Genomic DNA, 25,265 nt, shown 5'->3' with positions numbered 1-25,265 from the left:
GAAAAACCACAGGACATTTTGGTGTGCCTCCAGAATTATAAGGAAAGGGAGATGTTGTTCGCACTCTCCCGCAAACAGCGTGACTGGAATTGGGAGGGCCACAAAATCTCCATTTTTCAGGATTTGGCGGCCTCCACGATGCGCCGCCGCTTTGAATTCCGCTCTGTTACCGGCACGCTGCGGGACCGGAATATCCGTTATAAATGGACATTCCCTTTCGGATTACAATTTGAGGAGAAGGGGAGCTCCTACCGCCTACGAACCTTAGCTGAGGCCACGGAGGTTTTCACCAAGCTGCAGATTCCTCTACCATCAGCTGTTTCGACCAATGATTCTCAGGTGCCCAACATTCCGAAGACGTCGCGCTGGCAACGGGTTGGAAATAAACGCCGCCTGGAACGACAGCGGAGAACACCTCCGGGAGACTTATCCGCACCCTCATCTGAAGCCCCTGGATGAAGGGACTTGTACTTTTCCTTCTTTTCTAGCTGTAAGGTTTTGTGGCGCTGAGCCTTGCTGTCTATAATCAGCGAATTTCGTGTTATGTTTTGTTACATGGGGTTCTGGCTGTGTTTAAAGTTGTGTATTACTATCTACAGGCCGGAGGGGAGACTTGTCTCACTGGTTACTAAGACCCCCGGTTTAGGAGTTATCCCAATGGGGGATATACAGGGAATTGCAGTGGGGGGGGAGGGGGGTTTTCTATCCATGTGCTCAGGGGAATTGGTTTGGTTTATTTCATATGCAGGGGGATCCGGGCCTGGCAAGAGAGGACGGGTACAGCAGTGGGGTCATCTTAGGCATATCTGGCCTACCCTATGGCATTGAAGATCTGGTCTTTGAATGTGAAGGGCCTTAATACTCCCATAAAAAGACAGTGCCTCCTTCGAGACCTGAGGCGTCAACGCGTAGATATTGCACTCATACAGGAGACCCATACTAGAAAACATCATGAACACTTACTGCGCTTTGTGGGCTATCCTCATGGGTATTTCGCTGCCAGTTCTCCCACCTCTAAATATGCGGGGGTGGGTATCCTTGTGGCTCAATCAGTCATTTTTGAATATAAATCGCATGTTGCAGACCCTGAGGGCCGCTTCTTATTATTAAAGATACAGTTAGATAATCGCTTGTATACCATTATCAGTGTGTATGCACCCAATGGTGACCAACATCTCTTTTTTCAACACTTGGACACTGTGTTGTCCTCATATGCGGAGGGTTTTCTAATATGGGGCGGAGACCATAATGTGGTGAGAAACCCTAGAGTCGACTCCTCGCACCCTAGAAAGGCAGGAAGCTGGAAAGCTACGTCCTCTTTGACGAATTTAATGCATGATTGGTGTCTTATTGATATTTGGCGAAAGCGGAATCCTACGTCTCGTACTTACACCTTCTATTCTAATCCCCATACTACTTATTCTCGACTTGACTTTCTGCTCGTAGATAAGGGGGTACAAAATCAGGTGATGTCTACCGGTGTTGGGGATATTACGTGGTCCGACCACGCTCCTGTGTGGATCACGGTCACCTTGACTGATCCTGACCCGGGTTTCCGGTTTTGGAGACTACGGGAAGAACTGTTAAAAGACCCCAAACATAGCGACTTCCTGACGGCTTACCTGAGAGATTATTTGACTCTGAACAAGGGGACGGTGCAGGACGCGGGAATTTTTTGGGAGGGCTCTAAGGCGGTCATGAGGGGGCATTTTCTGGCACTTTCCTCTGCCTTGCGGAAATAGAGAGAGGCACAGCGAACTGCTCTCTTGTGTGACATTGCATTACTGACTAGGACACACTCCCAATGCCCTACACGTAATGTCCTGGAGCGCCTTCACCTTAAACGCACCGAATTACATACGTTGGACGCTGAACACATTGCCCATGCCATGTTACAAGCTAAACAGCGTTATTTCGAAGGCCACAATAAAGCGGGGCGGTTTCTCGCAAGGTTGCTTAAGCAGCGTATTTATTCAACTACCGTTGCTAAGGTGCGAGATAGGCAGGGCACTATGCTCACCCTGACTAGGGATATACGTAATTGTTTTACTAAGTATTATGCCCAGCTCTATGCGGAAGATCACACTATCACTGCAGCACAAGTGGACCGATATCTCGCATCACTACCCCTGGTCTCACTGACCAAGTCCCAGCAAAGCTACTTAGACTCTCCCATACAAGTTATAGAGGTGCAGGAGGCCATAAAGGACCTTAAGGCTGGAAAATCGCCTGGATTGGACGGGTTTTCCGGGGGCTATTATAAAAAATTTAGCACATACTTAGCGGGCCCCCTGACTGATTTTTTCAATGGCTTGCGGGAGGGAGCCAGATTGCCCTTGCATTCCAACGTGGCGGGCATAACTGTCCTTCCAAAACCGGGAAGGGACCCCACACAGTGCGGTTCGTATAGACCTATCTCCTTGATCAATGTCGATCTAAAAATATTGGCTAAAGTTTTGGCGGCTAGGCTAAACTCCGTTCTCCCTTTGTTGGTTCACACTGATCAAGTTGGGTTCATACCACGGCGAACTGCTGCTGACAATGTGCGAAAGGTGACTGATGCGATATGGTGGGCCACTACTGCCCAGGTCCCTTTAGTGTTGATGGCCATAGACGCGGAAAAGGCCTTTGACTTAGTTCATTGGGACTTTTTGTTCGCCACATTGGAAAAAATGTCTTTCGGCCCTGGTTTTCTACGTTGGATCCAGTGCCTATATCAGGATCCTGGAGCTAGAATTAAGGTTAACAGGAGGTATGGGGAGCTTTTCCCAGTTCAACGTGGGACCCGACAAGGTTGTCCCCTGTCGCCTTTATTATTTGCACTGTTCCTGGAACCCTTAGCGACTAGGGTGCGGGGATCGGATTCCATTTCAGGGGTACCAATGGAGCCCAGTCCGATGAAGATTTCGCTCTTTGCGGATGATATTCTTTTAACGCTTACCCGCCCATTGACCTCTATTGGAGGAGTTACGGAGGAATTGCAGGAGTTTGGTGAGGTGTCGGGCTTCAAGATCAATAGGGACAAAACGGAGATATTGAATATCAATGCGTCCCCTGAGGTTATGGGAGACCTGGCGCAGCGTTATCCCTTTAAAATAGCCACCAAGGTGTTGAAATACTTAGGGGTCACTATCGGAGCGCAGATATCTGATTTCTTTAGACTCAATTATCTACCATTGTTGACTAAAATTAAGCAGGATCTCCACCATTGGGACAGGGGGCAATATTCCTGGTTGGGTAGGGTGGCTATTGTAAAACTGAATGTTATTCCTCGTTTTTTGTATTATTTTTACACCATTCCTATTTTCATTTCTACTGCAATACTCCGCTCCTGGCAGAGGATCCTATTTGACTTTATCTGGCGTAAACGCCCGCCTAGGGTGTCTCGACGCTTATTGTTCCAATCCCGCGATCGGGGAGGACTGGGTGTACCCAATTTAGTCTGGCTATATGCGGCGTCTCAATTGAAAGCTATTCCTGATGCTCATGGACGTCGCTCCCCCAAGCAATGGGTCACTTTTGAGGAACAGGTCCTTGGGGGAACACCCTTAACGGAGCTCATTTGGCAACCGCGACATACATGGCTGCCCATGGGGCTGAGAACAGGAGCCCTGGACACTACGTTACGAGTATGGGACGCATGGAAGGTGAAACTGACGGGAGATCGTGGATACTATCACTCCACTGGTCTTATCATCATTTGCAATTCCCGGCGGGCCGCCAACATGGAGTATTCGGTGCCTGGAGAAGAAAGGGGATCCGACGCATTGAACACTTGCTTAAAGGCGAGACTCTGATGACGTGGCCGGAGCTACAAGCTCTTTACAAATTACCCTCTTCTGATTTTCTGGCCGGGAATCAGATTCTTCATTTTCTTCGTTCGCCTTGCATCTTGGGATCCATTAAGCAGGGAAAATCCCCTTTTGAGGACCTCTGTGCCGCAACGGATAAAACTTGCGGGATGATCTCCAAAATTTATGCCTTATTAGCTCACACTGATGAGAGCCCTTTCCCGCATGTGGGCCAGTGGGAGCGTGATTTGGGATTGACGCTTACAAAAAAGGACTGGTCACGTATCTACCAACAAGCATGCCGCTGCTCCGTGTCGGCACTCTTCCAGGAAAATTGTTACAAAATGATAACTCGCTGGTACCTAACACCTCAGCTTTTGCAGCGCAGATATCCCCATCTGGACCCATACTGTTGGAGGGGTTGTGGACAGCTTGGCACCTTTTTTCATATTTGGTGGCAATGCACAAAAGTGCAGGACTTGTGGGCTGCAGTGGCGAAATGGGTGGAGAATCTATTGGGAGTTTCAGGGGTACTCAAGGCTAGTTTTATGCTTCTTCATCATCCCCCCTTACATATCAAACAAACTCATATATTATTTTGTCATCAAGTCTTTATTGCAACCAGACTGGTCATAGCCCGCTCTTGGAAACTAGCGGATGTACCCTCACTACGGCTGGTACAGCATAAGGTCCACTACTCCTGCCAGATGGCTGCGATTACAGCGGAACTTCATGCGGACACCTCCAAATTTCAAGCAGTATGGTCCCCTTATTTGCAATGGGAGAAACAACAAGCATTGTCAAGGCCTGGCTAAGACCTTAAGCACCGTCGATTGTGTTTAGTTGGTAACCTGTATTACTTGTTCTCTTAGGATGATTTCTCACTTTTTGATGTGCCAATGTTCCTGGATTTCGAACTCTATATCATTGAGCACATGGTGGTTGGGAGGGAGGGGAGGGATATTGGGGTGGGGGGGTACATGATGCAGAGTTTTTCTCACTGTTTCTGATGTGTTGACTTGTTGTATTTTGCTGCGTTATGTACTCTGTTGTGTAATACATAACCTAATAAAAATTGTCAGTAAAAAAAAAAAAAGAAAGGGAGCTCACATCCTGCGCAATCTTCTCCCAAATCCGTTTCTTCGTGGAGCAAGAAACCTTGAACTGGAAGAGAACTTTATATTTGTCACAAACAGCACGGCACAGTAACTCCTTTTCTTAATCCGTGAAGCGAGCATTACGGGTTCGCTTTTTGGACGGCTGTTTAGAATTTGTGCCTTCCTGGTCTTGATGTTCACCGTAGTCTGCCTCGATCTGCGCAGTAGCACGTTTTCCAGCCATGATAATGCCTGAATGGGGAAAAAAAAAAAAAAAAGAACCGGGATTAATGAATGGAGAGACAGCATGACGGAAATTGACAGAAGCAGAATTAATAACAATAAAGATTGAAAATCAACAAAAGAGAAGAGGAGCAGATGCATAGCAAACATTAAATAGTCAAAATCAACAAAACAGAAGATGAGCTCATGCAGAGCATGCAATAAAGACGTCCATGGCCGCTGCCTTGAGCAACTTGAGTGCCCGGATGTGGAAGGTAGCGGGGCCTCCAATCATGGACGTCCAGAAAGAGGAAGGAACGTCCATGATCGGAGGCCCCTACCTTCCATGTCCAGGCGCTCAAGGCAGCGGCCATGGACGTTGGAAGGCAGCAGGGCCTCCGATCATGGAAGTCCAGAAAGAGCTGCCTTCCAACATCCATGGCCACTGCCTTGAGCGCCTGGACTTGGAAGGTAGGGGCCTCCGATCATGGACGTTCCCGCCTCTTTCCGGAGAGCGCCCGGATGTGGAATGTAGTGGGGCATCTGATCATGGACATCCGGGTGCTCAGGGCATCTGTCCCGGTGTCCATTCTGTATCTACGCGGGGTCTGTTGGAAAGAACAATGCAATAGTATGCCCTTACCTGCTGAAACTGTTGCTGATCTTCCAAAAGATATCCAAAGGTACCGCTGTAACCGCTCTGTCCTGGCCCGAACCAAATACAAAGGGACATTTTTACTTGGCAATGCGACTTATATACACATCCAAGGTAGGATTATGACGCAACGATGTCACAAAGGGGGAACAACGAGATAAGTTTCCAGATCGATGAAAAGTTTGGAACCTAACATTTCGTTACATTTTCAAAATGACATTTCCCGTTCCATAGAAATGACATGTATGGAAGCAGCGCACCCTGGATACTGTATAGGCGCTCTATAACATCCTATAAGTAAAATCGATTGCGAACATCTACAGCATGATAGGCGCGCTTTTGGCGCTCCTTTGACACCGCTTGGATTTGCGTCTAATTTGAATACTGAATCAAGCGGATTGCGAACCAAAATGTGAGCGCGTCAAATGAGCGGGCGCCGGACATTGCCGCACTTTTTTTTTACATGTCGGTACTGAATCGGCCTGTTAGGCAGAAATTTAGCATGCATACGTAAGACTACATGACTAGGAAGAACCTCGTGTATGGCGGGTACGTCACCAGAGCTTGAAGCTCATTGACCCCGCGAGCCAAAGTAATCGCCACCAGGAATATAACTTTCCAGGTGAGAAACGTCAGATCGCAGGATTACAGTGGCTCAAAGGGAGAGCGCATGAGCCTTGTCAGGTCAATGTTGAGAACCCAGGATGCAACAGAAGGCCAAAGAGGGGGCTTCAGCTGGAGCATATTGATAGGAGTATATTACCATCCACCTGGCCAAGATGGTGAGACGGGCAGTGAAATGCTAATATTAAGCAGAGTTGCTTACCTGTATGTAACAGGTGTTCTCCCAGGACAGCAGGATGTTAGTCATCACAGATGAGTGACATCAGATGAAGCCCTGCCACAGAATACTTTTGCCAAAGTTTCTAGAACTTTGACTGGCTCACTGAGCATGCCACTAACCCTGTGGCCACACGGGGTCCCCCTTCAGTCTCGTTTGATAGCAAAAGTACGAGCGAAAAATAAAATAAGAAAATGAAGTGAACCCAACTCCGCGGGGTGACGGGCGGGTTTTGTGAGGACTAACATCCTGCTGTCCTGGGAGAACACCTGTTACATACAGGTAAGCAACTCTGCTTTCTCTCAGGACAAGCAGGATGGTAGTCCTCACAGATGGGTGAATAGCAAGCTACAGGCTGCCTCAGAACATAGCGGCTCAACCAGCACCCAAAAATGTGCAACAGGCACAACAGGGGTGCTGTTGGTAAAGAAGTGGCAGCCTGAAATTCACAGTGGGCCCTAGGTAGGAAGAGTTGGGTTCTTATACTGGAAACAAATTACATAGGACAGACTGGCCAAAGACGCTGTCTTGCCGACAAGCCTTGTCCAGACAGTAATGGGCTGCAAAGGTGTGGAAAGAGCTCCACATCGCGGCCCAACAGATGTCGGCAATAGGTACTCAATGGAAGTGTGCTACTGACGTTGTAATGGCCCTGATTGAGTGCGCTTTCACTCATCCCTCAAGCGGAAGGCCTGCTTGCTGAAGCAATACAGTCCACCAACCAGTTAGCTAGGGTCTGCTTGCCTACCGCAACTCCAAGACTGATTTTGTCAAAGGAGACAAAGAGTTGGGTGGACTGCCTGTCGATTGCGGTGCGATCCAAGTAAAAGGCAAGCGCACGCTTACAGTCCAAGGTATGCAGAGCCCGCTCACCTGGGAAAAAGGTGGGCAACACGATGGACTGATTCAGGTGGAAGTCAGTTACCACCTTAGGCAGGAATTTAAGGTGAGTGCGTAGTACCATCTGGTCATAGAGGAACCTTGTGTAAGGTGGGTAGGTCACCAGGGCCTGCAGCTCGCTGACCCTGCAAGCAGATTTAATCGTCACTAGGAAAATGACTTTCCAAGTGAGGTGTCTGAATTAGTAGGACTGCAGGGGCTCAAACAGAGGCCGCATGAGCCATGCTAGCACAACATTGAGGTCCCAGGCCACATCCAGGGGAACATAGTGGAGGCTTCGGCTGTAGTAAGCCTCTCATGAAGTGCCCCACAAGGGGACGCTCCAATATCGGGGCATCCCCTACCCCTCGATGGTAAGCAGCAATGGCACTCAGGTGTACTCGGATAGAGGAAGTCTGGAGACCAGATTCCGAGAGGTGCAAGAGGTAGTCCAGGAGTCTCAGTGTGGGGCAAGAGAAGGAATCAAAGCCTGTGTGCACCACAAGGAGAATCTCTTCCACTTCGATCAATAAGATTTCCATGCAGAAGACTTTCGCAAAGCTACTAGGACCTGCGAGACATTAGTAGAAAGGTTATGGGGTTGTAGTATTAACCTTTCAACATCCAGGCTGTCAGGGACAGGTTGGGCGCTGTGCCAAGGCAAATGGGTTCCTGGACAGAGAGGTTGCGAAGAATGGGAAACCAAACTTGGCGCGGCCAATATGGGGCTATGAGTATCATTGAGCCTCGGTCCTGTTGTAGTTTCATGAGAGTCTTGCTTATCAGCGGAATCAGAGGGTACACATATAGCAGGCCTGTACTCCAGGGATGGGCGAAGGCATCCATGGCTGGTGCCCTTCGGTCCCTGTGTAGGGAGCAGAATCGTTCCACTTTGCGACTCTGCAGGGACGCAAAGAGGTCAATGTCCAGCTGACCCCGTCAGTGGAAGATCCTGCTCGCAACAGAGGGATCCAGAGACCACTCGTGGGGCTGGAATGTCCGGCTGAGGCAGTCTTCAACTACATTCTTTGTGCCTACCAGGTAAGTGGCTCGCAGTAGTATACAATGCAATAGGGCCCAGGCCCAAATCTGCACCGTCTCTTGGCAGAGCAGGCAAGAGCCCATGCTCCCTTGTTTCTTCAGGTACCACATTGCTACTTGGTTGTCTGTCTGAATCAAAATGACCTTGTTGGACAGGCAGTCCTGGAATGCATAGAGGGCATACCGCATTGCCCGGAGCTCCAGGAAATTGATCTGGCAGGCTGCTTCGGCTTTGGTCCAAACCACCTGCATTTGCAGGCCGTTGACATGGGCTCCCCAGCCTAGGCTGGAGGCGTCCGTGGTCAAGGTCATCTGAGCAGCTGATGGGTGGAAGGGAAGTCCCTTGCGTAAGTTGGCTTTTCGCGTCCACCAGGCGAGGGATAATCGAAGTTGGTTGGTTATTCGGACAATCGCTGAGAGTGGCTTGGTTCCAACTGAGACCTCAGGGTCCATTGCGTGACCCTCATGGCTAGGCGGTCCATTGGGGTGGTGTCGACTGTTGATGCCATATGACCCAGCAACGTGAGTAGCAGGTGAGCAGGGGCTGTCCGCCAATGGCGGATTGAGTTGGCCAGGTTGGATAGCATGGTTGTGCGTTCATTGGGGAGGAACGCCTTGGTCACAGTGGTGATCCAGGTCTGCTCCGATAAAGGACAGTTGATGAGACGGAGTCAAGTGGGATTTCGGGTAATTTACCAGAAAACTCAACAACTGAAGAAGCTGTATGGTGGGGTAGAAGGAGCGGATGGCTCCTTCTCTGGACAGGCTTTTGAAGAGCCAATAATCCAGATATGGGAAGACATGGACACTCTTGAGGCGTAACTGTGCTGCCACAACTGCCAGGCATTTGATGAACACTCGGGGTGCCGAGGCAAGGCCGAATAGTAGTATTCTGTACTGATATTGCCTGTGTCCCACTACAAATTACAGGTATTTGCGATGAGGAGGAAAGCAAATGTTGCTTACCTGTAACAGGTGTTCTCACAGGACAGCAGGATGTTAATCCTCATATATGGGTGACATCACAGGATGGAGCCCAATCACGGAACACTTTTGTCAAAGTTTCTAGAACTTTGACTGGCCCCTACTGGGCATGCCCAGCATGGCACTAACCCTGACCCAGCAGGGGTCCCCCTTCAGTCTTGTTTAAAAAGCTACAGGAAGTGCCGAAAAATAAAATAAGAAAGGTAACGAGCCCAACACCGCGGGGCGTCGGGCAGGTTTCATGAGGACTAACATCCTGCTGTCCTGTAAGAACACCAGTTACAGGTCAGCAACATTTGCTTTCTCACAGGACAAGCAGGATGGTAGTCCTCACATATGGGTGAGTACCGAGCTGAGGATGACCGAACATGCACCAAATGTACCCAAGATGTGCAATAGGCACAAGAACTGGGGTGGAATTTGGCCGAGGGCATCCTGAACCCTAACGGGCAGGCGGAAGGGTATTGGTACGTCAAGTTGTGAATAGGTTACGAAGGACAGACTGGCCGAAGATGGAATCTTATCTTCCGGCCTTGTCCAAGCAGTAATGGGCTGTAAAGGTATGGAGAGAACTCCAGGTGGCAGCCCTGCAAATGTCAGGAAGCGGCACCGATCGTAGGTGTGCTACTGAAGTTGCCATGGCCCTCAGCGTGTGCTTTAACACGGTCTTGAAGTGGAATGCCTGCTTGCTGATAGCAAAAGGATATGCAGTCCGCTAACCAGGAGGAGAGAGAGTCTGCTTACCCACAGGCTGTCCCAATTTGGTGGAATGGAAAGAGACAAACAATTGAGGGCTTTTCCTGTGGGCAGCTGTACGATCTAGGTAGAACGCTAGAGCCCATTTACAGTGAAGGGTATGCAGAGCCTGTTCTCCTGGATTGGAATGGGGCCTGGGAAAAAAGGTAGGTAGTATAATGGATTGATTGAGATGAAACTCTGACACTACCTTAGGCAAAAACTTAGGGTGAGTGCGGAGTACTGCCCGGTCCTGCAGAAGTTTAGTGTAAGGCGGATAGGTAACTAAGGCCTGTAACTGCCGAAGTGATTGCCAAAAGGAAAATCACTTTCCATGTGAGATAGCGAAGTTCACAGGATTGGAGAGGCTTGAATGGTGGTTTCATGAGCCTTCCTAAAACCAAGTTGAGGTCCCAAGAAGGGGCCGGAGGACACAGTGGAGGCTTGAGGTGAAGCAAGCCCTTCAGAAAATGTGTTACAAGGGATTGTACTGATATAGGAACGTCCCTAACACCTTTATGGAAGGCGGCCACCGCATTAACATGCATTCTGATGGAGGAAGTTTTTAGACCTGACTCTGACAAGTGCCAGAGATAGTCCAGAAACTTCGTGATTGGACAGGTAAAGGGGTCAAGGGATAGAGAAGAGCACCATGACTGAAACCTGTTCCATTTGTAAGAATAAGATTTTCTCGTGGAAGGCTTCCGTGAAGCAATCAGGACACGGGAAACTGATTCAGAAAGATTAAGTGGCTGAAGGATTAACCTTTCAACATCCATGCAGTCAGGGACAAGGCTTGCAGATTGGGGTGGCGCAGGCACCCGTCATTTTGCGTAATAAGAAGTGGGTGCTTTCCTAAGGGAATGTGCCTGCGAATGGAGAAATCCTGAAGTATTGGAAACCACATTTGGCAAGGCCAGTGAGGTGCTATCAGGATCATGGTTCCCTTGTCCTGACATAACTTCATGAGAGTCTTTGAGAGAAGTGGAAGTGGAGGGAAGGCATATAAGAGACCTGTCGCCCACGAGAGGGAGAACGCATGTCTTGGCTGAGAGTGTTGGCTGCGAGTGAGAGCAAAAGTTCTGTACTTTGCGGTTTTGACATGTTGCAAAGAGATCTATATGAGGTTGTTTATGTGAGCCCCCCAACCCAAGGTGGATGCATCTGTAGTTAAAGTTATCTGTGGGACTGGTTGTTGGAAGGGTAGGCCCTTGCGCAAATTGTCCTTGTTCGCCCACCAAAGTAGAGAAGAACGTAGCTCGTGGATCACTTGAATTGGAGAAGACAGTGGTTGAATGGCTTGGATCCATTGTGATCTTAAAGTCCATTGCGTTATCCTCATGGCTAACCTTGCCATAGGAGTGACATGAACTGTGGATTCCATGTGGCCTAGGAAGGTTAGAAACTGATGAGCTGTTGCTTGTTTCTTTGAGTGAATCGAGTTTGCCAGTAGGGAAAGTGTTTCTGCCCGATCCTCTGGTAGAAAAGCTTTTGAGAGGAAGGTGTTCAATTCTGCTCCTATGAATTGGAGCAGGTGAGACAGAGTGAGATGGGACTTTTGACAATTGATGAGAAAGCCTATGGAGTGAAGTAGAGTAATTGTTCGACTGAGAGAAGCCAGAGCTCCTTGTTGAGATTGACTTCTGATGAGCCAGTCGTCTAAATAGGGAAAGACATGGACACTTTCTCCTTGTGCAAGTGTGCTGCTATTACTGCCAGACATTTGGTGAATACTCTGGGAGCAGAGGCAAGTCCGAATGGCATACTCTGTATTGGAAATGTTGATGACCCGCCATGAAGCGCAAATACTTGACATGAGGAGGGAATATCGGAATGTGAGCGTAAGCATCTTGAAGATCCAGAGAACAAAGCCAATCTCCTGTTTGAAGAAGTGGAAGCATGGTGCCTAGAGAAACCATCCTGAACTTTTCTCTAGAAATTTGTTGAGATTTCTGAGGTCTAGGATAGGACATAGGCCTCCGGTTTTCTTTGGAATAAGGAAATAGCGGGAATAGAATCCTCTGCCCTGCTGAGACCGGGGCACCGGCTGTACAGCCCTGGCTCTCAGAAGAGTGGATAATTCTACTTGCAATTGGATTATGTGATTTTCTGTTAGCGAAAGAGGTCTTGGAGGAGAATCTCTTGGAATTGAGAGGAAATTGAGTTGGTAACCTCGAGATATTATTGCAAGTACCCATTGATCTGTTGTTATTTGTAACCAATGATTGTAGAAGGAGGATACTCTGCCTCCTACTGGAAGATCTGGATGAGGATTGAAGAGATGGCTTTGGTCTCTGGTAAAGGCCTCAAAAGCCAGCAGCCGGTCCCGTCTGTGGCGGAAGTTGAGGCCTAGCCGCCCTAGGTTGTCTGGGCGGAGCTCTTTGTTGTGGCCTAGTAGATCTGCCCCTTGATGTTGGAGAGTAATAACGCCTCTGTCGATAGAAGGGCCTTCTAGGTTCTTTTCTTTGAGGCCAACGAGATGACTGTGTAGCTGGATCCTGCGGAATCGAAATTGTCGCAGGGTTTCTGTGTGCTCTTTCAATTGAGCAACCGCATCTTGCACCTTGGAACCAAAAAGGTTATCACCAAGACATGGGAGGTCAACTAATTTTTCCTGGACTTCAGGCCTGAGGTCTGAGGCTTTAAGCCATGCCCAACGTCTTGCACTTATTCCAGATGCCGCCACTCTGGATGCTGTTTCAAACCCATCATAGGCAGCACGGACTTCGTGCTTGCCAGCCTCAAGTCCTTTGTGAATAATTGCTTGGGCTGCTTCTTGATGTTGCTGTGGCAATGATGGTATAAACTCTTGCATCTGTTTCCACAGATTTCTTTGATATTGAGTCATGTATAATTGGTAAGATGATATTTTAGAATTTAACATGGCTCCTTGATAAACCTTTCTTCCCAGGGAATCCAAGAATCTGTGATCCTTTCCTAGGGGAGTGGAGGAATGTGGTCTTATCCTCTTTGACTTCTTTTGTGCGGATTCTACCACCACAGATTGGTGTGGAAGCTGTGTCTTTTGGTAGCCAGGAACAGACTGCACCAAATAAGTTGTGTCCATTCTTTTATTTACAGCAGGTACGGAGCATGGATGCTCCCAAAGCCGATGTTTTAAGTGCAGGAGGACGTCATGGACAGGGATGGCTACTACTTGCTTTGGAGGATCCACAAATTGGAGAGCATCCGTTTGTTGCCTTGAATCTTCCTCCGTCACCAAGGTGAAGTGTATGGTGTCCGCCATATCCTGGATGAAATTTGTAAAGGATAAATCCTCCGGTGGAGATTTCTTCCTTGGGTCTGGAGGTGAAGGATCTGACATAAAATCTTCAGAGGAAGTGTCTGTATGCCCTTCATCCCAAGTATCATATGGATCTTCTTGATGAGGAGATATTGGAGAAGATCTAGGTGGTCAAGAAAGCCTTGAAGGACCTGGTTGCGGGTCATCGAGGGGTATCCCTTCAGGCTGTTCTTTTCGGGGCTTGGGAGAAAGAGCACGACTACTTCATCAAATCTCTTCATTATGAGTTGATTTAGTGCTAGTTCTGGATGCCCTGGGTCCCCAGGTGTCATTGGCATCGATGGCATCGGGTCCGGTATCTAAGATGGCGTTGGTGTCATCGATGGTCGTGCCGGTATCACTTTAGGCTGTGGTGCCGGCATTGGTGTAGGCACCGGCATCGACGGAATCGTTGGCATCGGTGTAGTCACCGGCTTCAGTGGAATCACCGACATCGGTAGTAGTACCGGCATAGACACCGGCATCGGCGAAGGCGCCGGAATGGACATCTGCTCCTTAAGGGCCTGGAGCACCACTTGCCAGATAAAATCCGACAATTCCTGTGGAACAGCTGGTACAGGCAGAGCAGCTGAACGTGGTGGCAGTGGAGACGTCGATACTCCTTCCACAGAGCCCTGTGGAGGTTCGACCACTGGTGTTTCTTTGCTATCTATGTCGTTGGCGATGGATGGTCTCCCGACCCCTCCGGACGGCGTTTTTTTCAATATTATTCGTTTTGAGACTCCGGCTGGAGACGATTTTGTCGATGTCGAGGGAAAAGGCAAAAGCTGTAGATGGAATAGATGCTCCATCTTCTCTTGGCAAAGCTTTCTTCCCTTTGGAGTCATTTCTGCACATTTAGGGCAGGTTGTGACATGTTTGTCCCCCAAAGGACACACTCGAGGTGGGTCTGTAATGGACATTCTCCGATTACAGATAGGACATTTTTTAAATCCGGTAGCCATTTTCAAATCGACAGCCATCGATGAAATGAGGGAAAAATTATGAGAGAAAAAGTTTTTACTCAAGGAGTGAAAACGAGACTACGATTACTCACCAGCCGGTGGAAATCTTACAGATCCCTTGTGGGAGAAAATGAATGAGAAAATAAGTGACTTTTAGTCAGCAAAAAACTCACAAGGCTCCTGCTCCGCGATGCCTACAGCAGCATGGAAAAACGAAGACTGAAGAGAGACCCCTGTGGCAGAGAATATCATGGCATGCTGGGCATGCTCAGTGGCCTCACAGGGCCAGTCAAAAGTTTCTAGAAACTATGACAGAAAGTTTTCCGCAATAGAGCTCCATCAATGATGTCATCCATATGTGAGGACTAGCATCCTGCTTGTCCTGGGATAAAAGTAAGTCCTGCACAGATAGAAAGAAGAGGATGTAAAGGAATTGAAGAGAGATTTCTGTGGCGCTGCAGTTTGTGTTTTATGACAGTCCATATCAGTGCTTAACAGTAAAGCCTTTTATTTTGGAAACTATGTGGATCCAGAGAATTTATTTCTGCACTCACTGAACACACAATAGAGATCAGTATTCTCCCCAGGGAAAACTCAATGGAATGTGTAAGAAAATCACCCCATCACATAGGGATCTGAGAGGACTCCTTTCTTCCCCCGGTAAAAACAGTCCACACCTTGGGAAGTAGAGGACATACAAGAGCTAGTCATGGTTCCTGCCCCAAAGAGTATAAATAATTTTATGGCCTCACCTATGCTAGCCCGGCGCACTGGGGTGGAGTTACATACTCATTGTGGATATCCTGAAAACCAGCCCTGTTTGTGGCATCCAAGGACTGGAGTTTGCCATCACTCCAGAACCTCCTGGATACAGGAAAAAGTCTAGAGATGCAAACAAGAGAACTCTTGGATGAAGACCGCATAGTTACCTTCGGTGTTACAAGACAACCAAAAACGAACTTGGGCCTGTTCTTCAGATGCCAGTGGAAACTGCTTTCCACTGGCATCTGAAGAACAGAATGCATCTGCAGATGTGTGACCCATGTCTGGCTGGTAGACACAATGGACAGAAAAACCCAAGCAATGCTTGGAAGAATAAATCTGCAACAACGGCAGGGTCTGTGACAGACCATACATGCCAAAGTACCAGACATAACTGACCATGCAGGACAGCATCAAGAGTTTCAGTAGATGAAAGGCAATCTCTGAATGGGATTGCTAGCCCAAACCCCCAAGCAGGAGTTAGGCTTGAAGCTCACCAAAACTGCACCCTGTCAAGGGCAGGGCTATCATCCCGTCTACAGTCTAGTTCAAGTGAGCAGGAAGGCACTTTGGACAACCCAGTGAAGTTAGAAAAGCTAAAGGCAGTACTGGCCAGAACTTGGCACAAAAATAGGGGAAGTGGTCTATCGTTCCCTGCAGGTAAACACTAAGATATACCACAAATGCCCTCAGAAGGAGCAAAGAACTCAAGGAGGCAGACTGCTGGACTGCAGGGGTAAGAACAAGTCACTAGGTTGTATCTCTCAACCCCAAGCGAATAACTCACTGCTGATTCCAGTAAGGAGTTAACCCCCCCCCCCCCTCCAAGATACAGCCCTGAGCATTGAGCATGCTTGGAACAGCTGAAACTGAGAGCGAATATCCCAGAGAAGAATTCCAGAAACACTCCATCAAGAGACAGGAAGCCGGGGTGCCGCAAGTGCAAACCCCTGTAGAACAGGATTTCTTCACTAGCCTGGAAACCTTAAGGGTACCACGGCAAGGCAGACCGATCTCTGAACAGACTGCCCACCAACCAGGCTTAGGTATCAATACTTCACCCATGATTACATATACTTCCCCCAAGGAAGCATGCGGTCCAGTAAATGGAGCAACCATTGCATTAACCAGGACTCTCCTGTCCACAGACAGGGTTCTCTCTAAACTGCGGAAGTATAGCTTGCAAGCCAGCACAACCAAAGAGTAGCACCTCTGTCGTGGGGTTCCGCGTCTCCCTACTCCCTCAGCCATGGATATAGCAAGAGGTTGAAAGGCATATTTGCTAATTAGATGGACTAGATCCCTCCTTACTGAGGTACGGTCATGTAGATGAGAATGACTGGCAATAGTGGTCCTCCACAAAAAACATCTATTGAGCTCAACAGGTATTAAAGGTGACTCCCAGATGGGAGAAATCCCTGATCTTCACTGAGGAGCTACCCCGAAGAGGAGACTCCTAGTACGATGGGGAGACCGAATATGGAATGGCTCCCTCACAAAATAGATCTGCTGTGCCTCAGAGTGACCATTTCTCATAGAAATGGAGAATGAGGGCCACTCGTTGTAGGGGTGGTCAACCAGGTGTCCAAGGGGTACCTATCACTGGGTTTCCAGGGCAACCCTTATATCTCCCCTTCCTGAAGGGACAGGAAAGCAATGGGAATCAGGGTCTCCTGGATCCTGAAAAACCTTCCAACTCTCCAGGTGAGAACTGGGTTACAGTCACTGAAGCAGAAGTCAGAAGCAACCAAAATCTGACACTTGCAGCCATCCTCAGACAAAGTAGGCCACCATGGAAATCAACAAAGGGACCCTAGCAAAAATGGTTCAATGGCCACCGCTGCAGTCACCCAGTCATGGCCTACAAGGAGATGCGCCAATTCAAAAGAATCAAGACTCTAGTTCGGCGATGCACCTGCAAGGGATGGAATCCCATGGGCTTTCCCATAAAGGGGATTTCTAGCACAGGAAGGGTCGAAAGAAATAATCCTCCTCTGAGGAAGGGGAAAGAATCCCAACACTACCATACTGATATCCAATCCCATAGGAGTTAGACAAGGAGCACAGACTTATGTCGGTCCTATGGCTGCGGCACAAAACCTGTGGTGTTCGCCACGAGGCAAACACACATACCCCCATACACTAGAGGGCAACTGGAAGAATAGTGCCCTCTGCTATAAAAACACACTGGCCAGTACTCAAACAGCAGTATGCCATCCTTATGATGCAGAACAGATGAAGAAGCTGATACCCTGACGCGACAATGGCAGAACTCTGGCATAGCTGTATACTGCACAGTCAGAGAATGCCGCCTGCCAGCACCTGAAACGACTGGAGTGGATGAGCCCTGCCGTACCAGACCACTAATGCTGCACTACACTGTTGCACTAACTCCCAATGGAGTGAATAGGAATAGTGTGATGACGGTGTCCCCAGTACTACTGGGGCTCATGGTGGCAGATCGCGTTCTATGGCGTCACCCCCATGAAAACCCCAGTAACTGCTAATGCTCCAAGAGGCTGAACACAGCCCTTGAAATGGCGTCAGGAATGGTACACCATTGTTTCCCTCCTGGAACGGCAGCAGCAAAGTCCATGGTGACCAACGGTGCCTATGTACTTTCTGGTGGTGAACTGCAGCATCCAACTGTGTCCACTGGTGATTACCTTGGTGACGGCGCCTGTGGGTCCCATAGCACTCTCGCAGTCACCCATGATGGATCGCATCAATGGCACCAAACAATGATGCACCCAGGGCTTCACCAGTTTGACGCTATATAGTGCCATCCCTGGCACCCCAAGCACCCATGGACATTGACAGCCCGGCAGCACCAATAGAGACCCAAGTGCCCAAAGACATCGATGGACCGGCAGTACCAAGGATGCCAGGGGCTTTGCAGCCCCAACACGTCTCTCATCACTGTCCAAAAGAACCAATGATTGCTGGCACCACAAACAGGTCCCCTCTTCTCACCTATACATACGAGGGAGTTGATGTGAGCTCAATGGCATCCCTCACCAGCGGCCATGGCTGACGATAACCTTGACAGCAACCCTAACCTCATTAGCACCGATGTGTATGAAGCCAGGCCATGCCACCTATGCCCCCGATCCCAGCGGCTCAGAGCCCCTGAGATCATCGATATGCATGATGCCCAATAGCCATAGGGCAGTGATGGGACAGAATGTTGCTCCTCGATGCCCTATCTGGATACCGCAAAGGAGCCTTGAGGACACTGGACCACTGTGTGCCTGGATGCCTCGAGGCTCCAGGGTGCATCAGGTCAATGGCGACCCGAGCACTTGACAGCACCAAGGTCGACCAAGATCTGAAACCCATCACCAGAGGGCTTCAGGGGCACTTGAGGGCTTCTCAAGAGCTCCGGTGGTCGATGGCCTTGAGGGCGACCAGGGCGCTCAATCGCGATTCTAGTGCCTCCTCGATGGTACTTGACATCGAGAGCAACAATGAATGGCATCACTGGCCAATATACCCGATGGCCTCCATGGTGGCTCCACACATCAATGGTATCAAGGAGGCTCAGCATCATGATGGCAGAGGGTGGCCATGTATGCATCTTGATGGGATCAAGGGCATCGTTGGCATCAAGGGCAGCTTCTGACCATGACACTAGAGGTCGGTGCCACTACTCCATCACTTCGAGGCTCAAGGCGACCAATGACATTAAGGACACCGTTCCTCCAGTGCATTGAGATTTTACGGTGCCCGATGCCTTCGGAACAAAAGGCCCAGCCAGCATGCTCAAAGTCTGCATGGTGTTTAATGGCACCCACCTGGCACTTACAGCACTGAGGGTAGTCACGTATCATGATGCCATCGAGGGCTCCCCGGTACCTCAACAGTGTCAAGGGTGACCTTGGCACTCAATGGCAGTCCTGGCCCCTGAAGCAGTCCTGTCATTGACACGTCAGACCATTGGTACACTGGCACGAGTGTGCACAGGCAACTGTTACTGGGCATGGTACCGAAGGTGAGGCAGCAATATCGCTTGCCCAAGCTCCATTCACTCTCTCTCATAAGAAGAGTGCTCTGCCATCACAGACAAGCATAAGGGGAGACTATGTTTTCCAGGGCTCCTGCCTGTGGAGATTAGTAGTTGATTGTGAGGAGGATGAGCTCTCCACCTCCCCCAAGAACGATGTAGTCCTCGATCTCTTCACTGTCCAAACCTACATCAATGCCGATCGATCGATGGAACAACATGGAACTCCGGCCCAGGTGGAACTCAAGCAAGTCCCCAGGCTCAGCGGCCTACATGGATCACCCACGGATTGCATTCTGTCAGTCATGCCGGCACCTGACAAAGGTACAAAAAAGACAGAGCAAGGAGAGGACACAGATACTAAACTTCAGGTTCAGTATTTATTTAGCAACGGATAATATTAGACTCTGACAGGCTGTACAGCAACTAAGGCCCACCATTCGGCTGGAAGACAGTGGAAAGCGGAGAAAAAAATAAAATAAAAGTGCCGTAAGGTAAGGGAAAGAAAAACAGCTGCAGCTCAAACACAAAACAAAACAAAAAAAAACCTATTACAAAAACTGTGAGGAGATAGAAAAACTGAATACCACGATCACTCAGCTCTAGGGGAGGGGGGAGGGAGATAACTAGAGCTACACATGCTCAGTAGGGCATGTTTGAAAGTTCTAGAATCTTTGAGATCAAACTTCTGGATCGGGCTTCATCCAATGATGTCACCCATGTGTGAGGACTTGTACTCAGAGAAAAAAGGACTGAGGACTTGTCCTCAGAGAAAAAGTCTTCCCCTTTTCAACCACTTTCTTCTGGCTTTTTCTTTCATTGTCAAATAGGGTCCAAATTAATACTGCCAGCCTTCCCTGATGCCAATGCTAGTGGGTGCTGCTGCATACCAGCATTTGTCAGATGTTCCGCTTTCTTATCTTGCCCTATCTTCAATGCAGTGAATACACTGAGCAAAATGCAGGTCCCTCCCTCACTTTAAAGTACCTCCAGATCAGGGATATCGTCCATGATCTCTTCTCTATATGCTTGGAGGCTGATGCTAGCACTGGAGCTGTGGTCAAAGGTGGACCTGAGGAAGAATGCCAAGGGTACCACTCACCCTGTCTACCTGCTTTCACTGGGCTTTGCTCTCATCATCATCAGTATTACCTATCTCCCCCATCACTGAAGACACTTCTGCATTATCCTCCCAAATGTTCTTCAGCTATAGCTTTTCAATTTGATTCAGGGAATCCCAAACGATTCTTCCTCAGAATCAATGTTAAAAATACTGCTTCCATTGCCTCAGAAGCAGTAACCAATATGGAGGAGCATGCATCTTGTTTTGGCTGTTCCACTTCTGCTACCCTAGTCCATGCCCTCGCCCTGTTTGTCTTGAATGGCCCTCCTTTTCCCTCTGCTCCAAAACAACCGGCAGTGGCACATGCTCTCCAAATTTCAACTACTTTTGCATTGAGTTGCCAACGCTTTTGACTCCTGTCATTCTATGGCTAGAACGTTTTTCTTCAATTTCGGTGTAGAACTAGTTCCTTTTGTTTTGTTTTTTTATTGCTGCTACTAGATATAGACTGGACTACATATCTGCACCACTTCCTTTGCCCATGCCCAAGCTGCCAAGCCTGCCATTCCCTACACTTCCTTTTCATGACATGATGGAGTTTGTTGATGTGCACTGCCTATTAGAGGCTTGAAGATTATAAATGAAATTTTGATACTGAAACTGTACCCTCACTCACAGCACCACTCACTGTATGGATAACTTTTTATCACACACACAGACACATACAATGTGTATGCACTGTGCTGTGTACTCTGCTGAATAACTCCACAAAGGAAAAAAAAAAGTGTTACACACTAAACAAAACAAAACACTGGCAGCCTGGTAAGATTCTTCTTCTCTTCACTCCAGTGTATTGTGGTCATATTATCCAGACAAAAAAATCACTAGCATTGCTACAATCTCCACACTGTCTCCTACTCTGACCCTCCCCCAGTGAAGAAAAAAAAATCAAAATCAGGACTGCACTGCCTGTCTTGAGACCAGTGCAGCAGTAAAAAGCAGAAGCATCCCTTTTCCAATGCCAAATTCCAAAATTTCTAACTTTTCTTTTTTTTTTTTTTTTTTAAACTCTGAGAGCTTCTACAAAACATCTTTCTCTATCAGCTTCTTGAATGTTCAAACTACAGTTGGGATTTGGTCAGCATTCACTTGATCCAGATAGCAACTATAGGCCATTTATCAAGTTGTCACACGTGATTTGAGCCCCTTTGTGGTTTCCTTGCTAGCCTGTCCTGCCTCGGCTCTGACAAGGCTTTGAGACCACAGGCAAAAGTTGGTTGTTATACTTACCAGCTGTGTTTTTGCTCAGCAGTACACAGCCATTGACTTCAATGGGCTACAGACTAGAATGGAAAACAAATGAGATTTTTCTTTCATTCATGGTATCCTTCCATTTGTTTCATTGTGTTTTCCCCACTTGCTTCAAACAAATGCACATCCGTAGCATGGAATAGTAGCCTGCAGTATCACCACTGGGCCAGCCCAATTATTTTTGTAGCTTTTTGGTTTTCTACATTCTCTGTGTGTGTTTTGTTATGCCTTCTCTTTTGAATATTTTTTCTGTAAGTACTTAAATATGGAGGACAAAGCAGGGCCAATGGTTTACAAAGCCAAAAGGAAATCCCAGTCATGCTATGGATGTGCATTCATATCAGATATTCTGAAAGGTTCCACTGTCACTACGATAGTTATACAGAGAGTAAAGGAATAAAAATGAAGAACCCACTATACAGCTGTGAATGAAAGCTCATGGCATCAAAGTCATATTTATTGCTCTCAACAGAAAGCTCTCAGGACAAAATAAAACGCACAACACCTAATATGTAAGCCATGAATTCAAAAGTTAAATCAGAGTTTCTTATCTAACAGGTGTTCTCCTAGGACAGCAGGATGTTAGTCCTCACAGATGGAGCCCAGCATGGAAAACTAGCACACTAAGCATGCCCAGCATGCCACTATCCGCACATCCATGCGGGGTCCCCCTTCAGTCTCGTAACATACAATTCAAGAGCGACAAAATAAAATAAAATGCAGGAGAACCCAACTCCGCAGGGAGGGGGGCAGGTTTCCTGTGGACTAACATCCTGCTGTCCTAAGAGAACACCTGTAAGCAACTTTGTTTTCTCCTAGGACACACAGGATGGTAGTCCTCACAGATGGGTGAATACCAAGCAACAGGCTGTTCCCAGAAACATATATGACCAACCTGCACCGAACAACAGGTGCCAACTGGCACCAAAACAACTGCATTGCGGTTTGGAAGACGGGGAAACAGCCTGGTCCCAAACAAAAAGCCTTAGATAGGAAGAGTTGGGTTTAAGCCTGGAAGAGGTTATGAAGAACAGATTGGCTGAAGCTACTATCTTGCCGACCATCCTTGTCCAAGCAGTAGTGGGCCGCAAACGTCTGCAGAGAACTCCATGTCGCAGCCCTGCAGATTTCGGCGATGAGAACTGCCCGTAAATGGGTCACCGACGCCGCCATAGCCCTCACAGAGTGAACTTTGACCCGGCCTCCCAGCTGAAGGCCCACTTGAGCATAGTAGAAGGAAACCGAATCTGCTAGCCAATTGGACAGAGCCTGTTTCGCCACCACAACTCCCAACCTATTCTTATCGAAAGAGATGAAGAGTAGAGTAGATTGCCTATAGCCTGCTGTGCATTCTAAATAGAAGGCCAAGGCCCTCTTGCAATCCAACGTGTGCAGAGCCCGGTTATTTTTATGGTGTCAGGTATTCGGCGGTGCCCCCAGTGCCCGTGGACCACGTCCATTACTCATCTGTGCAAGGTCTGCATCCTGGGCTTAAGACCACCTCGGTCAGATTCCATCTGAGCACCGTCTGTGCTTACCATCAAGGTGCTTAGCATCACGAAATCCAGGGTATGAATGGGGCCTCGGGAAGAAGGTTGGCAGAACAATGGACTGATTGAAGTGGAAATCGGATACCACCTTAGGCAAGAACTTGGGATGTGTAAGAAGGACCACCCGGCCATAAAAGAATTTCGTGTAGGGTGGGTAAGTAACCAAGCGCTGAAGCTCACTAACCCTGCAAGCTGAGGTGATCGCCACCAGGAATAGAACTTTCCAAGTGAGAAACTTCAGATCACAGGAGCACATAAGCTCAAATAAGGTGGGGGGGGGGGGGGGGCTGCGCATGAGTCACGCTAACAGAACGTTGAGCTCCCAGGACACAATCGGAGGCTGGCGGGGGGGCTTTAATTGAAGCAGGCCCCACATAAAGTGACTTACTATGGGCTGAACAGAGATGGGTGTGCCAGCGACATCTTGATGGTAAGCACTGATGGCGCTCAGATGGACTCTAACCAAGGTGGTCTTAGCCCAGGATGCAGACCTTGCACGTATGAGTAATAGACATGGTCCACGGGCACTGGGGCACCGCCGAATACCTGACACCATAAAAAAAATAACCGAGTGGTCAATGGTCAGCAGCCGAGAAGCAACACGTCAGGAATAGACAGCAAGAGGCAAAAAAAGAGAAACCTACCATGTCACTGAGGGGCACCGACCACAGAAGTGGAACCCGATGCTGAAGAAAAAGAAAATCTGAATAAGAAAAAACTTCATAAAGCAGAGCTCCCAAATCGCGAGACAACAAACAACGCAGGAAAAACAGAGACTGAAGGGGGACCCCGCCTGGTCACGGAGATAGTGGCATGCTGGGCAAGCTCAATGTGCTAGACAAAAGTTTTCCGTGCTGGGCTCCATCTGATGTCACCCATCTGTGAGGATTACCATCCTGCTTGTCCTAGGAGAATGGCAATTATTTCCAGTCGATAGCAGGGCTGAATTAGCCATGCTGTTATGGGATCTGTCAATCAGGCCCGGGAGGCAGAGCTTGTCAAAGCAGAGAACAGAGCTTTGCTCTTTGCGGCTGCGCGTGTGTTGCCGCGCAGGAAAGTAACGGAATCTCCTCAGTCTGTTTTTTCCGCGAGCGGGATTGCACGCGGAGCTGATTTCTCCTCAGTTTAAAAATAGAACTAAAATTTCAAAACCAGGGTTCAAACCCTGTCAATGTGGGAAAAGAATGTCGGTCACGGACGGACACGACCGATGTTATCAATGTCTCGGACCACATCACAATAGAGAGAATTGTGAGTTTTGCTCTAAGATGTCACCTAGAGCATTAAAACAAAGGGCCTATAGGCTTCAGGAACTTTTTGCCTCACGAGATCCATCGGAGGCTCATTCATCGCCTGGCCCGCTAACTTCATCGGCTCCATCGAAAAAGAAAACTTTGCCATCTGATCCTAAGTCCTCCACTCTAGGAGGTAAGGAGAAAGCAAAAAATCAAAGGTCAGTGGGTTCTCGAAAATCCCCAGTGCCTATAGAGCCGCAACATACCTCATCGGAGGATGAACCCTCCGCGCCGAAGACTTCTGCGCCAATGCCGCCGTCTGCGCAGACTCCCATATCGGCGCCGAGGACGGAGTCTGCGCACAACCTACAGCTTCCGGCGCGCATGGCGCAGAAGAAACCACCGTGCGGATCAGTTACGCGCACAGCGCTGGAGAAACCTGTGCGTACGGCGCCGGAGAAACTTGTGCGTACGGCGCCGACTACTAAGAAACTTATGCGCACCGCACCGAACACATCGGCGCAGGTAACTCATGTGCGCGCCGCATCAAAAATATATGCGCATAAATCTACAACTGCGCATAAATCTGCTTCCGCGCACAGATATACAAGTGCGCATAAGTCGACCGTCGCGCATACGCGCGCATAACTCTACATCTGCGCGTAAGCACATATCCGCGCATAGATCTAACTCAGCGCATAGATCAAAATCTGCGCGTGAAAACCATAATTATTCAATCAGAAGATTAACGACGAGCTTGAAGCGGAAACGATACCCTTCACACAGCTCTGCTCCAGACACTGAAACCACGGATACTGATACATCATCTGATGACTATCACAAGTATT

The 25,265-nt window shown here is 48.5% G+C and overlaps 1 protein-coding gene across 15 annotated transcripts in view; it reads right to left on the bottom strand.

Annotated features, from left to right (window-relative positions):
- The window catches only part of TBL1XR1 (transducin beta like 1 X-linked receptor 1), an 854,914-nt gene that overhangs the window by 493,601 nt on the left and 336,048 nt on the right, over window positions 1–25,265 (bottom strand). For 2 of the 15 annotated variants that reach the window (XM_029616819.1, XM_029616827.1), the window contains 3 exons: window positions 21,612–21,664; window positions 5,754–5,815; window positions 4,902–5,140 (listed from right to left, as the gene is read on the bottom strand). The exons of 10 other annotated variants lie outside the window; for them this stretch is intronic. The gene's annotated coding sequence lies outside the window, so the exon portion shown is untranslated. The remainder of the gene's footprint in view (window positions 1–4,901; window positions 5,141–5,753; window positions 5,816–21,611; window positions 21,665–25,265) is intronic. 3 more of the 15 variants (XM_029616821.1, XM_029616828.1, XM_029616820.1) reach the window with 2 other exon arrangements.

Source organism: Rhinatrema bivittatum, chromosome 9 (assembly GCF_901001135.1).
Source record: "Rhinatrema bivittatum chromosome 9, aRhiBiv1.1, whole genome shotgun sequence".
NCBI classification, from domain to species: domain Eukaryota; kingdom Metazoa; phylum Chordata; class Amphibia; order Gymnophiona; family Rhinatrematidae; genus Rhinatrema; species Rhinatrema bivittatum.
Note: the sequence above shows the minus strand (reverse complement) of the source record. Positions and strands in the feature narration are given on the sequence as shown.